This window comes from Phaenicophaeus curvirostris, chromosome 8 (assembly GCF_032191515.1).
Source record: "Phaenicophaeus curvirostris isolate KB17595 chromosome 8, BPBGC_Pcur_1.0, whole genome shotgun sequence".
In the NCBI taxonomy this organism is placed as follows: Eukaryota; Metazoa; Chordata; class Aves; order Cuculiformes; family Cuculidae; genus Phaenicophaeus; species Phaenicophaeus curvirostris.
In genome coordinates this window covers 7,430,443-7,444,493 of record NC_091399.1, presented here as the reverse complement: position 1 = coordinate 7,444,493, position 14,051 = coordinate 7,430,443, and the positions used below count along the sequence as shown (strand labels likewise).

General features: G+C 43.8%; 1 pseudogene; it reads right to left on the bottom strand.

The window, feature by feature from the left end:
* Positions 1 to 1,750: 1,750 nt before the first annotated feature.
* On the bottom strand, positions 1,751 to 1,928 carry LOC138723792 (U1 spliceosomal RNA; annotated as a pseudogene).
* Between the last annotated feature and the right edge of the window lie 12,123 nt (positions 1,929 to 14,051).

Here is a 14,051-nt window from a genome sequence, read left to right as displayed (position 1 = left end):
TCTTCTCTGCTTTAGGAAGCTTTAAACACCCTTTTTTTCAAGCTGAGTTTTGCAAAATGCAAAAAAAAGGTCAGATGCCCAAGAGGTCTAGATACAATCCTGCTGGTGTTGGTAGCTACCTTGCAACTGATTTTATCAAAGAAATACTGTATTCGAAACACAGTTTTATATTCTCCCCAGCCTTCCCTTACACGAGAAGGGTTCAGCTCAGCCAAAGTATCCTGCTCCTCAGCAGAAAATCATAGAATCATAGAATCACCAGGTTGGAAGAGACCCACTGGATCATCAAGTCCAACCATTCCTACCAAACACTAATCCATGCCCCTTAGCGCCTCGTCCACCTGTGCCTTAAACCCCTCCAGGCAAGGTGAATCAACCACCTCCCTGGGCAGCCTCTGCCAGTGCCCAATGACCCTTTCTGTGAAAAACATTTTCCTAATGTCCAGCCTAAATCTCCCCTGGTGGAGCTTGAGGCCATTCCCTCTTGTCCTGTCCCCTGTCACTTGGGAGAAGAGGCCAGCACCCTCCTCCCTACAACCTCCTTTCAGGTAGTTGTAGACAGCAATGAAGTCTCCCCTTAGCCTCCTCTTCTCCAGGCTAAACACCCCCAGCTCTCTCAGCCGCTCCAGTGAAGAGAAGATAAATTCTTTGGAAAGGTGGGGGGAAGAGTAGAAAGGAGGAAAAGAAGAAAATAAAAACAATTTCAGGTAACAAAATAGCCAGAGAGGAAGAAGTCCAGAAAATTACCTGTGCAGCCGACCACAGCACGTATCATTTGTAACATACATCCCACATTGAACGAAGAGCAGCAGGAGTTGTTCTTCTCCCTTACTTTCATTAACTCCACACACAGTTAAAGCCAGGTCAGGAAAATTAAAAAATAATAACTAAGCACTAAGGTATTTCCAGATACTTTAACAACAGCAGAGTGTATTGGTAAATCTGAAACCAAACCAGCTCCCTGCTACAAAACATTTCAAGCCTTATCAAGGCTCCCACGTGTAACACCATTTCAAGCCTTATCAAGGCTCCCACGTGTAACACTTGTCCTTCATTAACCACAGGTGAAACACATGAAGAAACCCTTCTACAGAAGCAGCTGGCTGAAAGAAATGACAGAACCCCGCAGGCCTACATGAGGCTGTTTGGGAATTTGAAACTTGCAGATGAGCATCTTTGTTGGTGACAGGGATACAACGTGCACACAGGGCACATAAACATGTCACCTTCCTCACGCTTGTGTGCAGGACTGGCACATATGGGATGGAGATTAGGGAGAGAAGAGAGAGTTTAAGGAGGATGAGGAGCTGCAGCCTTACACAACCGCAGGACACCTGCAGTGTGACCTCCAACGAGTGGGTCAGCAGTAAGACCAGCTGAAAGAAAAAAATCAACAAGAAAATTGATTTCCAGCACTGTGGAAAATAGGGCTTTTCTATACCTGGATGCAGCCTGGCTAATTCGTGAGTCTGATTACATCACAGCTTTCTCCTTTCGCATCAGAAAAACAGTAAGACCTCAAACTGTGTCTGGTCATGTTGAAGGGCTGAGGAGTCCTCAGCTGCATCAGATCTTTAGAACATGAATCATGGAATAGTTTGGGTTGGAAAGGACCTTAAAGATCATCCAGTTCCACCCCCTGCCATGGGCAGGGACACCTCCCACTGGATCAGGCTGCCCAAGCCCCATCTAACCTGGCCCTGAACACCTCCAGGGATGGAGCAGCCACAGCTTCCCTGGGCAACCCATGCCAGGGCCTCAAATGTCACATTTTAAAGCAATGCAGTCCCCCACTGCCACAAATTATGCAGTCGAGTTCCCACATTTGGGGAAATTGCAAGGGTCAGCACACCCGGAGTGCAAGGGATAAGCCTCACCCTGGGAAAGCCACCTCTGTGATCACAGTGCCTCCCCTGCCAGATAAGTATGAAGCACTGAAAACACCAGTATAGTTGCACTGCAACAGCTAGAATGGCATGGCTGACTCTTCAGAGCTGAATGTTTTATTTGCTTGTGGGAGGTCCCATCATGCTAAAAAAATTGAGCAATTCACCTACTTATATAGAAATGCTTATTCTAGGTAAATAAACGCAGGTAAGTATCAGTTTGATTTCAACATAACCCTCACCAAGTTATTGAGATGTTTTCCCTGGAAATTGTATGGGTTTACCTGGGACTGAGACTCCACTTCAGAAGATGAATATGTGCCTTTATAAAATGCAAGTCCACGTTTTATATGACTTGGTCATTTTTTCAGGATGCATAGAAACCTTTCAACATATTCTGGAGAGCAGGCCTTATGAGGAACGGCTGAGAGAGCTGGGGTTGTTTAGCCTGGAGAAGAGGAGGCTGAGGGGAGACCTCATTGCTCTCTACAACTACCTGAAAGGAGGTTGTAGAGAGGAGGGCGATGGCCTCTTCTCCCAAGTGACAGGGGACAGGACAAGAGGGAATGGCCTCAAGCTCCACCAGGGGAGGTTTAGGCTGGACATTAGGAAAAAATTTTCACAGAAAGGGTCATTGGGCACTGGCAGAGGCTGCCCAGGGAGGTGGTTGAGTCACCTTCCCTGGAGGGGTTTAAGGCACGGGTGGATGAGGTGCTGAGGGACGTGGTTTAGTGTTTGATAGGAATGGTTGGACTCGATGATCCGGTGGGTCTCTTCCAACCTGGTATTCTATGATTCTATGATTCAATATTTCAAATTTTGCACCAGAACAAAGGGACACTGAGTTTGCCTGCAGCAACTGATGATCCATAGAGATCCTTCTTTGTGCACTGTGTGTCTAAACAGGTTGAGAAAACAGTCTGATGTGATTCCAACCCCCTGCCCCTTTCAGTGCTAACCTAGAGCTGTTTGTGTATCGGAAGGAAGAACACGCAACACCGCTCGACCAAACAGAGCTGAACTGCCTGCAGCCAAAATACAAAAGGTTGGAGATGTAATTTTTTGTTGTGGCATAATCATTCTGTCATGTGTAATGGATGCACAGGCATAGTTTGGGCTTTTGAAAACCTAAAGCAAAGCTTTACTTTATTCCTGTAAATCTCACGGGCTTCAGATTGAAGCATTCCCTTCTGTCAGCAGCACAATGCTTAGCAATGAAATTCCATGGCTCAAATAGGACTTTGAGGCCTTAATTGCACTTTGAAAAGAGCTTGTTATTAATGATTTTGTTATTTTGGGGGCATATGAGATCCAGGAGCCTTAATACATCTCTCGTCCCATAAAGGGTGTGGGAAGGAAGGGACCGAACAACAGATTACACCAGAATTCTGTTTTCTTCAGATGCTTTTAAGACTAAAAATTTCTGGAGGTCTGAGAGCAGACGAGGCTGAAGGAGTCGGGGCTTTTGGCTTAGTTATGGAGAGGTACAGCACAGAGATTACAAGAAGAGATGCTGTAAAGTCCCTCCTTAACCAAACTGAACAATCAGCTCAAAATAAATGATAGTAATGGATAACAATTTTTGTTTCTCTGCCCAACAAGACTGTTCACAGCTCATAATGCCATCTGCCAAATTACCTCAAGAGTATGGCTTTGTTTTCCTCACAGGATAACCAGAAACGTGGTTGGCCTTGTTTTACAGAAGGAACTAGGGCCAAAAGAGACCAGAAGACGTGTCCATGCCCAGAGTCAGCCTGGCAGTCTGTGGTAGAGGTGGGAAACGGCCAAACTGCTATCTTTCTTACACAACCGAACTGCAAGATCACGGTTGCTTTCCTAAATGAAAATCCTATTTTCACAGTGATGATTCTGAGCTGCAGTGTCCAAACTGTGATCAAAGGTTTGGATGCCTGGCATCTAGGGCATCCAAAATGTTATTTCAGTGGGATTCATTACAAAGGAGGAGGTCAGCCACCACACTCGGATCGAGATTTTCAGGTTTTGGAGTGGTCAGAACTAAAGACACTGGTTCTTCCAGCACCCGTCCAAACTTGGTCAGGTCTCTTTTGTGCCACCGTTACCTTCAGGAGACAGCTAATGATATCTCAGACAGATGATAACAACTATGTGACCTTGTTGTAAGACCTCCTAGAGGTCATAAGACCTAGGAGTTCATAGACCTCCTCCTGCTTGTTCTGCCTGCTTGTTCTTCCTGTGATTGTTCCTGTTTTGAGAAAGCAGTCCAGTAAACAACATGTATGTAACCATAATTTCAGTCCTGATGAATTTTTAGTGTCAGCAGAGTAGGGAGGAAATTCCACCAGCGCAGCCACTATATGATTATCCAGAAGAGGGAGTGCATAGCATGCATACACGTAAATCAGTATTTTCCTAAGATATCTCTTCGCTGCAGAGCGTAGAGGCTGCAGCACCTCCCATACGAGGGCAAGCTGAGAGAGTTGGGGTTGTTCAGCCTGGAGAAGAGAAGTCTCCAGGGAGATCTTAGAGTGACTTTCCTGTACCTGAGAGGGACTGTTTACAAAGGCTTGTGGTGATAAGATGAGGGGCAATGAGTACAAACTGGAGAGGGGCAGATTTATACTAGACATACGGAGGAATTTCTTCCTGATGAGAGTGGTGAGGCCCCGGCCCAGGTTGCCCAGAGAAGCTGTGGCTGCCCCATCCCTGGAGGTGTTCAAGGCCAGGTTGGATGGTCCTTGGGCAGCCTGAGCCAGTGGGAGGGGTCCCTGCCCATAGCAGGGGGGTTGGAACTGTATGGGCTTTAAGGTCCCTTCCAACCCAAATTATTCTATGATTCTATTATTTTAGACTCTCAGTGCTGTGTACAGCTTAGAGAAATACCTATTGCACAGCTCATCCACCAGTCTTTCATTCCTCTTTGTGTGTCTGTTTGAGACTTTTCTTGGATGTCTTTTAAAAATATATTTATTTTTCTTTTTGATAAGCTTGATTTATATATTGGCTTCCTGGTCAATATTCATTTCCTAGAATCATACAATCCCTAGGTCAGAAAAGGCCTTTGAGATGAAGTCCAACTATACCTGTCACTACTAAATCATATCCCTTATCACTTCATCTGCCCATCTTCTAAACTCCTCCAGGGATTTCTCAAAGTACAATTTATTCAGTTTGGTTCCAAGTACCATATAATTGTTCAGGCTCCCTGATTTGATACGTAACTGGTAAGAAATGTTACAGAATGCAGATTCAGAATTAACTGCTTGGGCTTATTCAAGAGTGAAGTTTACAAGTTCACTTTCAATGAACAGCAGAGTTTTTCCACGTAGAACTTCCACTTATGTTTATCTGCTTTTGTAACAACAGACCAAAACAGTACCTAGACGGTGTTGTAGGTGCCCTTGACAATTACAAATGCAGTTGACCATGAGAACAAAGCCACAGGCAACCGCCTTGTATAGTAATTAACCAGTCAGACCTGTGTTGTGGAAAGGAACCAAGAAATGGGCAGGTGCACTACAGCAAGTTTGTAAGGAAGACAATTCTGATAACCTTCATGTGCTTTTCTTAATTTCTATGCTGGCACGTGTCCTCTCCCTCCCCCTGAACAGCACAGTTCAATATCCTGCTGAATTCCATCCTTTTTATGCTGGACCAAATCTCTGACCTTGGTTTGACTTTTTTCCATTTTGCTTATCTTCATCCTCCTCTCTAGTTAAGGAAAAAACCCACAAGACTTAATTTTGGAATAAGGATTGAAAGGCTGTATTAACTTTGTTTATCTCCTAGTAACAGTATAAATAGTGACAACAGGATAATAGGATGCTTTACATGGTTATTACCTGGTTTTATGTGCCTTCCTTGCCTAAACTTCCTCTTTTTTTAATGCCTCTTACAGATTATCAAGACCCAGTATTCTGTTGACTTTCGTTATTCATTAAAAATGAAGTTCAAGGTCAATGTAGCTACAGCTGATAAATATATGTTGTGATTATGGTTTCAAAACCAAATAACTTCCATTGTAAAGCAGTAAGATTTTGAAAAGGAAAACATTGAAAGAGGCTTCCTGCCTGTGCTAGATGATTGAGCAGTTCTATATAAGTGGGGTAAAACCAAAGTCACTGCTATAATTCAAATTATCAGTACAACATGGTGCTTTGACTTGCTCAGCTTGCACCCTCTTTCTGCAGAGGAACCAACACGGCAAGCTTGAGTAACAACCTCTACTTATCTTCAGCAAGGTAAGTAACCAAGGCAGTTATCGGTATTAACTTTCAATTTATTTGCATTGATTTAGCTCTGTTATCAGGCTCTGAAAAGTTTAAGGACCAGGTCTGGGCTAGATTCACCTGATCTCTAACCACCTGAGGAGTGGAAGGAGCCCATAGCAGGCACAGCCTGATGCACTGGGCAGCAACAAAGTGGAGGCACCTCTCATAACGGTCTTCATTGCAGACAGCAGTAGTTTCTTTAGAAGATGGGGAGAAGAGGAAGGATGTGGATTTGTTGGAGAGAGTCCAGAGGAGACTGTGAAAATGACCAGACAGGCTGAGAAAGTTGGGGTTACTCAGCCTGGAGGGAAGGCTCTGAGGAAGACCTTAGAGCAGCTTCCAGTGCAGAGAGGGGCTCCAGGAAAGCTGGGGAGGGGCTCTTGATCCAGGAGTGCAGGGATAGGATGAGGGGGAATGGTTTTGAGCTGAAGGAGGGGAGATTGAGATGAGATCTTAAGAAGAAATGTTTTCCTGTGAGGGTGGAGAGGCCCTGGCCCAGGTTGCCCAGGGAAGCTGTGGCTGCCCCATCCCTGGAGGTGTTCAAGGCCAGGCTGGATGGGGCTTGGAGCAGCCTGATCCAGTGGGAGGTGTCCCTGCCCATGGCAGGGGGTGGGACTGGATGGGGTTTAGGTCCCTTCCAACCCAAACCGTTCCGTGATTCTACGATTTTAAGAAGAAACGGTGGCTTCTCCTTTTACCTGCCTGCAGCGCAGTGGGTGGTTGGCTCCCTGTACACGCGTGTTGCAATATCTGGACAAACGTCAGAAGGCAGGGAGGTGCCTCCTGGCTGGGAACCTGAAGGTCTTCTAAGTCCCTGAGGCTGTGCAGGGCAAAGATTGCATCCAGCACATCCACAACAAAGGTGAGTTCCAAGTGATAAGGGACAAAGCACCAGGAAGAGTTATTTACAGCCTGGACTCTGTTGCCTGATGCAAGAACTAGCAGAATATCTATGGACACCTGGAAAGCAGGAGATAAGTGCTGCTCTACCCCTGAGTCTTATCCCTTTGGGCAGGCCTAAGTCTGTAGCATTGAAAGCAGAGACCTTCCAAGGTGCTTTTTAGGAAAGACAGCAGTAGATTTTTGGTTGCTGATACACACAAAGTAATTCTGACTCATTTCCATGAAACTCCCAAGGCTTTTCCAGCATAAGGATGACTGGGCACACACATAGCTTGCACCACAATGCTTGGAAAAGATACTAGCTTTTTCTTATTAGTGTTGAAAAGATTGATAAACGACTTAATTTTTTACATTCAAACATACAGCAAACTCACCTAGAAAAGCATTCAGCACGAGCTTTGTCAGCTGGCTCAAACCTTCACTGCAATTGCTAAGAATGGGGTGGAAGTTCAAAGGCTTGCTGCTAACCAAGGCTGAAAGAAAATAATCCTCCTCTGTTTATATATTATCAGTTATTCAAACAAAAGAAGGGAATGGCAGTAAATTATGCTAGCTGAATAACTATCGATAAGAACAGTCATGGAAAGTGGAAAATGATGACAAAACTGGAACCCAGTGTCACAGAGCACTGGAAGTCTGGTATAGAGCAAAGTAGTACCCTCACGTGGCTTGGATTTCTTCAAAAGATGAAGGTATGTTGTTCCTTTTCCTACCTGCTCCAAGGATTGGTTTGTTAATTTTCTAGATGCTGAACCAGTTTCCAAAAACAAACTGTTCTTATTTTTATTTTACTTAGTGATTGAGCTATAGTTCAGCTGAAAAAAACCAAACCCCAAACATAAAATGAACAGCATGGTGAAATCCAATGCAAGGTTTTCTACAGGAGTTTCCCATAAGGAGAAGATAAGCCCCTGTTTGTTGATCAAATCTGTGGACTGAAGTACAAAAAGCTACAGACACCTCCTTGTTACACAAAGCAGCTCTTCTCAGCTTAACTTAAGAGCTGAAGCTCTCTGTAAAATCATTGTAGCCTCCTGAGCTACTCAAAGCATCAATCTTGAAGATTGCTCCTACTGAACCCAAAGGGTGTCTTGGTTCGCAGGTTACAACAATACCTTCCACCAATACTTACAAACCAGCCCTTTGGAATATCTTGCCATTTTGACCTCCTTCAGTTTCCTTACTCCTTGAGTTTTGCAGGAATTTTCATCCCCACGTTAAAGCAGGACATTCTGTTCACCTGTCTGATCTGATAGGAAAATTCATTTCCTGCTAGGGTAGGATCTTAAAATATGAATATGTGATACTGGTGGAATAGCCATCAAAACAAATAAAGTATTCTTAAGTCCTGGGCCTCTGATTTTAAACAGCAAGAACACTAGCAGTCCATCTTTTACCTCTTCTTTTTGAGGTTGTCATATAAACATAATGCTTCCAAAGACGCTCATTGCATATTTGAGGTCCTACAGGTTATTTGAGAAAAGAACTATGAAGATTTCAATGTACCTTTCTTTCCTTTTATAATCTCTGAACAAGCAGCACACAGAAACCAAGATAAGGAAGAAAGAAAATCAACAGAAATTCCATGCTGAAAGCACCTGGGACCCTTTATAGTCCTCCCTGTGCCTGTGTTTAAATGGTTTTAATTGCTGTTATAATGACACAGAACTAAAATGCACTACACATTTGTGCGTGATTGCACGTATTTCACCTGCTATTCTGAACACAATGGGTGTGGAAAGAAAAATAGTGAGGAAGTTACTCCCGACATCTGTTAAAAAAAAAAAAAGAGAGAGAGAGCATGGCTAATTTAAGTGAACATAGAAACCCTTAGTCACGTGAGCAATCTGTCCCCTGTAAATTGTTTTATTGATGTCAAGTGACACTCCTGTGAGGCAGGATTATTGAACTGACCGAGGGCTTGCAGGATCAGGTCCAAACATTACTCCTAAGAGTCCCCCTAGGTCTCCAACACTGCCTTAATTATTTTGCCATTTGTAAACTACTCATTCAACTGAAATCCCCTCTGATAAATTCAAGTTCTCCTCTCGGGTTTTGTATTGCCTTTCTGTTGTTTTCTTGCAGTCCTAGCGACTGGAACAGTGACCCGAGCAACATAAGGTCATCCTCTTGCAAGAATAGCTTACATTCCGCTCCTGAGATGTCTGGTTGTAGTTCATCATTACAAAGAATCAGAGTTTATATACTACCTTTCACTGAGTTCAAGCAATGCCAGTATATCACTGTTCCCTTTGAAACACTCCATACAAGATTTCAGCGTCATATTATTACATAAGAAATGCAGAAATCCGGCTTGCAGAAATGCTTTAAGGCTTTTAATGCAGAAATGACAAAAAATAAAGTCCTTTTCTCATATAATTTCAATCGCATTATGCCTCTATAGTAAAAAAAGTTGGCTTGTATTGCAGCAGCGCTTCACATGTATCGGTCATGTATCATTATAACAAAGTCATACAACACATTCATCCTTTTCCTACTGAACTTTTAGCCTTGCTTCAATCTTATGCTATTCTGTTATTAATCGCACAGCAGCGTATTTAGAAGATTGCTACCAATGCTCAGATCCTGATTTCAATTGAAAAAAAGGATAATCATTTGCTAAACACAGAAAAGAATTTAGGTCAGAGTTTCATGGACCTAAAACCTACCCATTTAAGACTGATGAGCAGCAAGGCACTGGTTTAGTATCAAAATAAAGATTTAGGAGTGTAGGTATCAGAATGAAGAACAGGTACCTGAAAATGCAGGGCTTTTTAATGGGTTTAGAGCAGAAAAAAAAAAATCCCAACTAGCATGGAATGCATTAGGAAGGATGATAAAAGATCTCATGGACAGACATTGAGAAGTAGATGCACAACCCCTGCAAAACAAGCATCTCTGCTGAAGCTGAGATTCTCCTGGGAACTGTAAAGCACCAGTACTGCTGTCTTCCCTGAAGGTTTTATATGGAAACAGGCTGAAAGTGAGAGCAGGCATCCTTATAGCAAAGCATCCCAGCTGTGCCTACTGGCCAAGAAATGCTGTTTTCTCTTGGATTCTGCTTATTCTCCTGCTTCTTGGGGGGTAAAAGTCACAGACTGATCCATTCCTGCTACTCCCAACTTCTCCAAAGGTGGATAAATCACAGCTTCTATTTAGAGTCACAGAATAATTTGGGTTGGAAGGGACCTTAAAGATCATCCAGTTCCAACCCCCTGCCATGGGTAGGGACACCTCCCACTGGATCAGGCTGCCCAAGGCCCATCCAACCTGGCCTTGAACACCTCCAGGGATGGGGCAGCCACAGCTTCCCTGGGCAACCTGGGCCAGGGCCTCACCACCGTCATAGTGCAGAAATTCCTCCTAATGCCTAGCCTAAACCTGCCCCTCTCCAGTTTATACCCATTGCCCCTCATCCTATCACCACAAGCCTTTGTGAACAGTCTCTCCCCAGCTTTCTTGTAGCCCCTTTCAGGTACTGGAAGGCACACAAACCACTGTGAACCCCCAAAATGAACACAGCCCTTTAGGCAATTTGATAAGCAGCACAGGATAAGCCTGAAAAAGACTCAAAAACAAGTATTTAGGAGCTTTGCTTCCTATCCACGTGGCATTTAGCATCATTTTTATATTGCTGTTTTGCTGGGGAATGGGGAGAGCTTAGGGTGTTAAATGCTGTCATTCTGCCCCAAATGGCACAACTCCACAAGTAAACATGAGCAAAGAAAAATAAAACTGGAAAATATCTCATAGCACAAGTGGCAAATCACCCTCTTCTCCACCAGAGTACAGGTTAACAAGCAACCCTGAGTTGTTATGGTTGAAAACAGTGTCACTGGTGATGTCTCTGGGAGTCAGGAAGCAGTGCAGCAGATCCACCATGGTTTTAGGGATACTCACACACATACAGCAATGTAGCTTGAGCAGTTGGATGAATGTTTGAAGTGAGCTAGTGCATTTTTGCATGAGTCATTTGTTTATTGCCAGCTTTAGCAGATGAATCAATGACCCCATGTATCAAAGTCTCCAATGTTGATTTGTTTTGTTTTCTTTCCAAAATGTTAAATTGAAACATCCATTCCATTCACCAGGTAATCTTGCGAATTATTAACCCCACAATCCATAACGGAATAAATCATCAACAGCAAACCAGAAAGGTCTTACCAAGAGAAAACCAATCATTTAAAAAAACCCCAAGCATTAAACGCTAAATTATTTCTCTCTCATTTCAGTTGCTGGTGTTTCTAGTTAGAAAAATGTGATCCCAAATGAAAATCTTTCCCAGAAAAGATCATCAGTAGCCCAGACTCTGCTTTAGAAGCTTGAGTTTCTTTCAAAAGTGCATCTTTACGAGATTGAGTTTCTTGGAAAATTGCCAATAGCCTCACTGCCAAAGGAGGGGAGAAGAGCAGAATGACATATCTCCCCAAATCCATGATGCTTATGCCATTTCAGCTCGATGTAATTGACGGCAAACTGACCACAATGTTCTTACCCTTCCCCCTCAATAATATTGTTTAAATTCAGCTAACATCACTTCAAAGAAACTGCTCATAGTCTGTGTTTCTGGACTTGTGCATCAGCTGAACTAATAATTTCTTCCCAAAGCCAGCAAGGCTTATCAGCAGAGCAACCCCACAAGAGATTTCAATGCACTATTTTAAAAACGAGTATCAGACTCTGAAAATATTTTCCTTCTGGGACCAGCACACTCATTTTTATCAACATAATAAAGAAAACATTGGCTGTGAGAAAAAAAACTTCACTATTTTATGAACATAATAAATTAGGGCCAGTTGTTTGGCATTCTAGTTTCACTAAAACAAAACTGCAAACATTTAAGGTGCCTGTACTCCAATTATTTATTCTTTCTCTGAGGATGTAAATGCAGTAAGACCTAAATGCAGTGAGACATGGGCAGCCTGATCTAGTGGGAGGTGTCCCTGCCCATGGCAGGGGGGTTGGAACTAGATGATCTTTAAGGTCCCTTTCAACCCTAACTATTCTATCATTTTGTAATTCTAAAGCTCCAACACGTTCTTCTGTTTCTTTCTATTAACCTCTTATAACTAGAAAAGGGTCTAATCAGGAATGCCCTGTGCAGAGCTTTCAGTGTTGGCCTTCTTCACTTTACCAACTCTTCAGGGACAGACAAAAATACAGAAAAGTTAAGGTAAGGCTCTGGACAGGATTCAAGTCAGCACCAGTTCTGATACTGAATTCAGATCTACATGTAAGTCTCTCCCTTTAAAGCCAAGTGCAGGCTTTTTAATGAGACTTTAATAGAATCATAGAATGATAGAATAGTTTGGGTTGGAAGAGACCTTAAAGCCTACCCAGTTCCAACCCCTGCCATGGGCAGGGACGCCTCCCACTGGATCAGGCTGCCCAAGGCCCATCCAACCTGGCCTTGAACACCTCCAGGGATGGGGCAGCCACAGCTTCCCTGGGCAACCTGGGCCAGGGCCTCACCACCCTCATCAGGAAGAAATTCCTCCTTCTGTCTAGTCTAAATCTGCCCCTCTCCAGCTTATACCCATTGCCCCTCATCCTATCACTCTAAGCCTTTGTGAACAGCCCCTCCCCAGCTTTCCTGTAGCCCCTTCAGGCACTGGAAGGTCGCTTTAAGGTCTCCTCGGAGTCTTCTCCAGGCTGAACAACCCCAACTCTCTCAGCCTGTCCTCTTATGGGAGGTGCTTCATCTTTGTAGCCTTCTCTCGACCCGTTCCAACAGCTCCATCTCCTTCTTATGTTGAGGATTCCAGAACTGGACACAGGGCTCCAGATGAGGTTTCACAAGAGAGGAACAGAGGGGCAGAATGCCCTCCCTCACCTGCTGGCCACGCTGCTTTTGATGCAGCCCAGGACACAGTTGGTTTGTGCACGTTGCCAGCTCATATTGAGCTTCTCATCGACTAGCAACCCCAAGTCCTTCTCTGCAGGGCTGCTCTCAATCACATCATCCCCCATTTTCAACTGCCTCTGCTTGGATGCTCAGGTGCCATGAAGCAGGACCATTCCAGGAGCACTACTCCCAGGATTACGCATGACTTCCAGGCTGAAGGAATGCAAGTCAGAGTGGGGCCCATAATACTTCACTCATATTCTGTGAGTAATACACTCCCAGGGTGGACACTTCTACCCCAAGTACTTGATCTACAAGAGAAGCTAGTTTGGGATTATCAGTGACTTAACCCAAACCGAGCTCCTGTTAGCGGTCTGTGCCTGACCCACACTCACCCTTCTAGTGTTTGGCAGCAGCATCTCTACAGGGTTAGAGCCAGGAGATATGAAAGAGTAGCTACAGAGGATCAATAGGAGTCTTGGCAACCAGACACAAGGTTTCAGGGCATCCTGCCTTACAAAAGCAAATAAATGGACACTGAGGCTGGTTTTCTTCTGCAGAGCCGTCAGTTATCAGGAGGTACCCACCTGCCATCTACTCAAAATCCTATGCCAAACTTTGTCTGAGAGGGGGAAATGGTGAAGTGTATCTTTCAAAATGTGGTGGATTTGCATAACAGCTAAGAGAAGGAGCTTGCTTCAAGTTCCATTTGCAAATTAAGGGATTTCCTCTGCAATCCTCAGTTTGCTTTAGGTTTCTTTTGTAGTAAAAGGAATATCTTTATATAATCAATTAAATGTATATTTTTGCAACAGTTCACTTCCCCTCATGAAAAAAGTTTTCCAAGTTATATTTCTTTAATGCAACAAAAAATAGATACATCTCTAAAGACCGAAAGCCTCGTGTATTTTGTCCTTCTGTTTTCTCTGACTCATACACATGACCTATATGACATACCATGCCCTTTACAGAAGTAAATTTTTAATCAGCTGCAGCCTCAATAAGCTCCTTTGGAGCATTCAAAGTACAATCCAGGCTTGGTTTACATATTGATAGCTCACTCCAGAGCAAGATCAGTGAGCCATGGAAGTGTTTCCATCCAAAACCGAGCCAATAGCATATGCTGCCAACAGCTGATCATATTGAAAAACATCCTGAGCATGCATG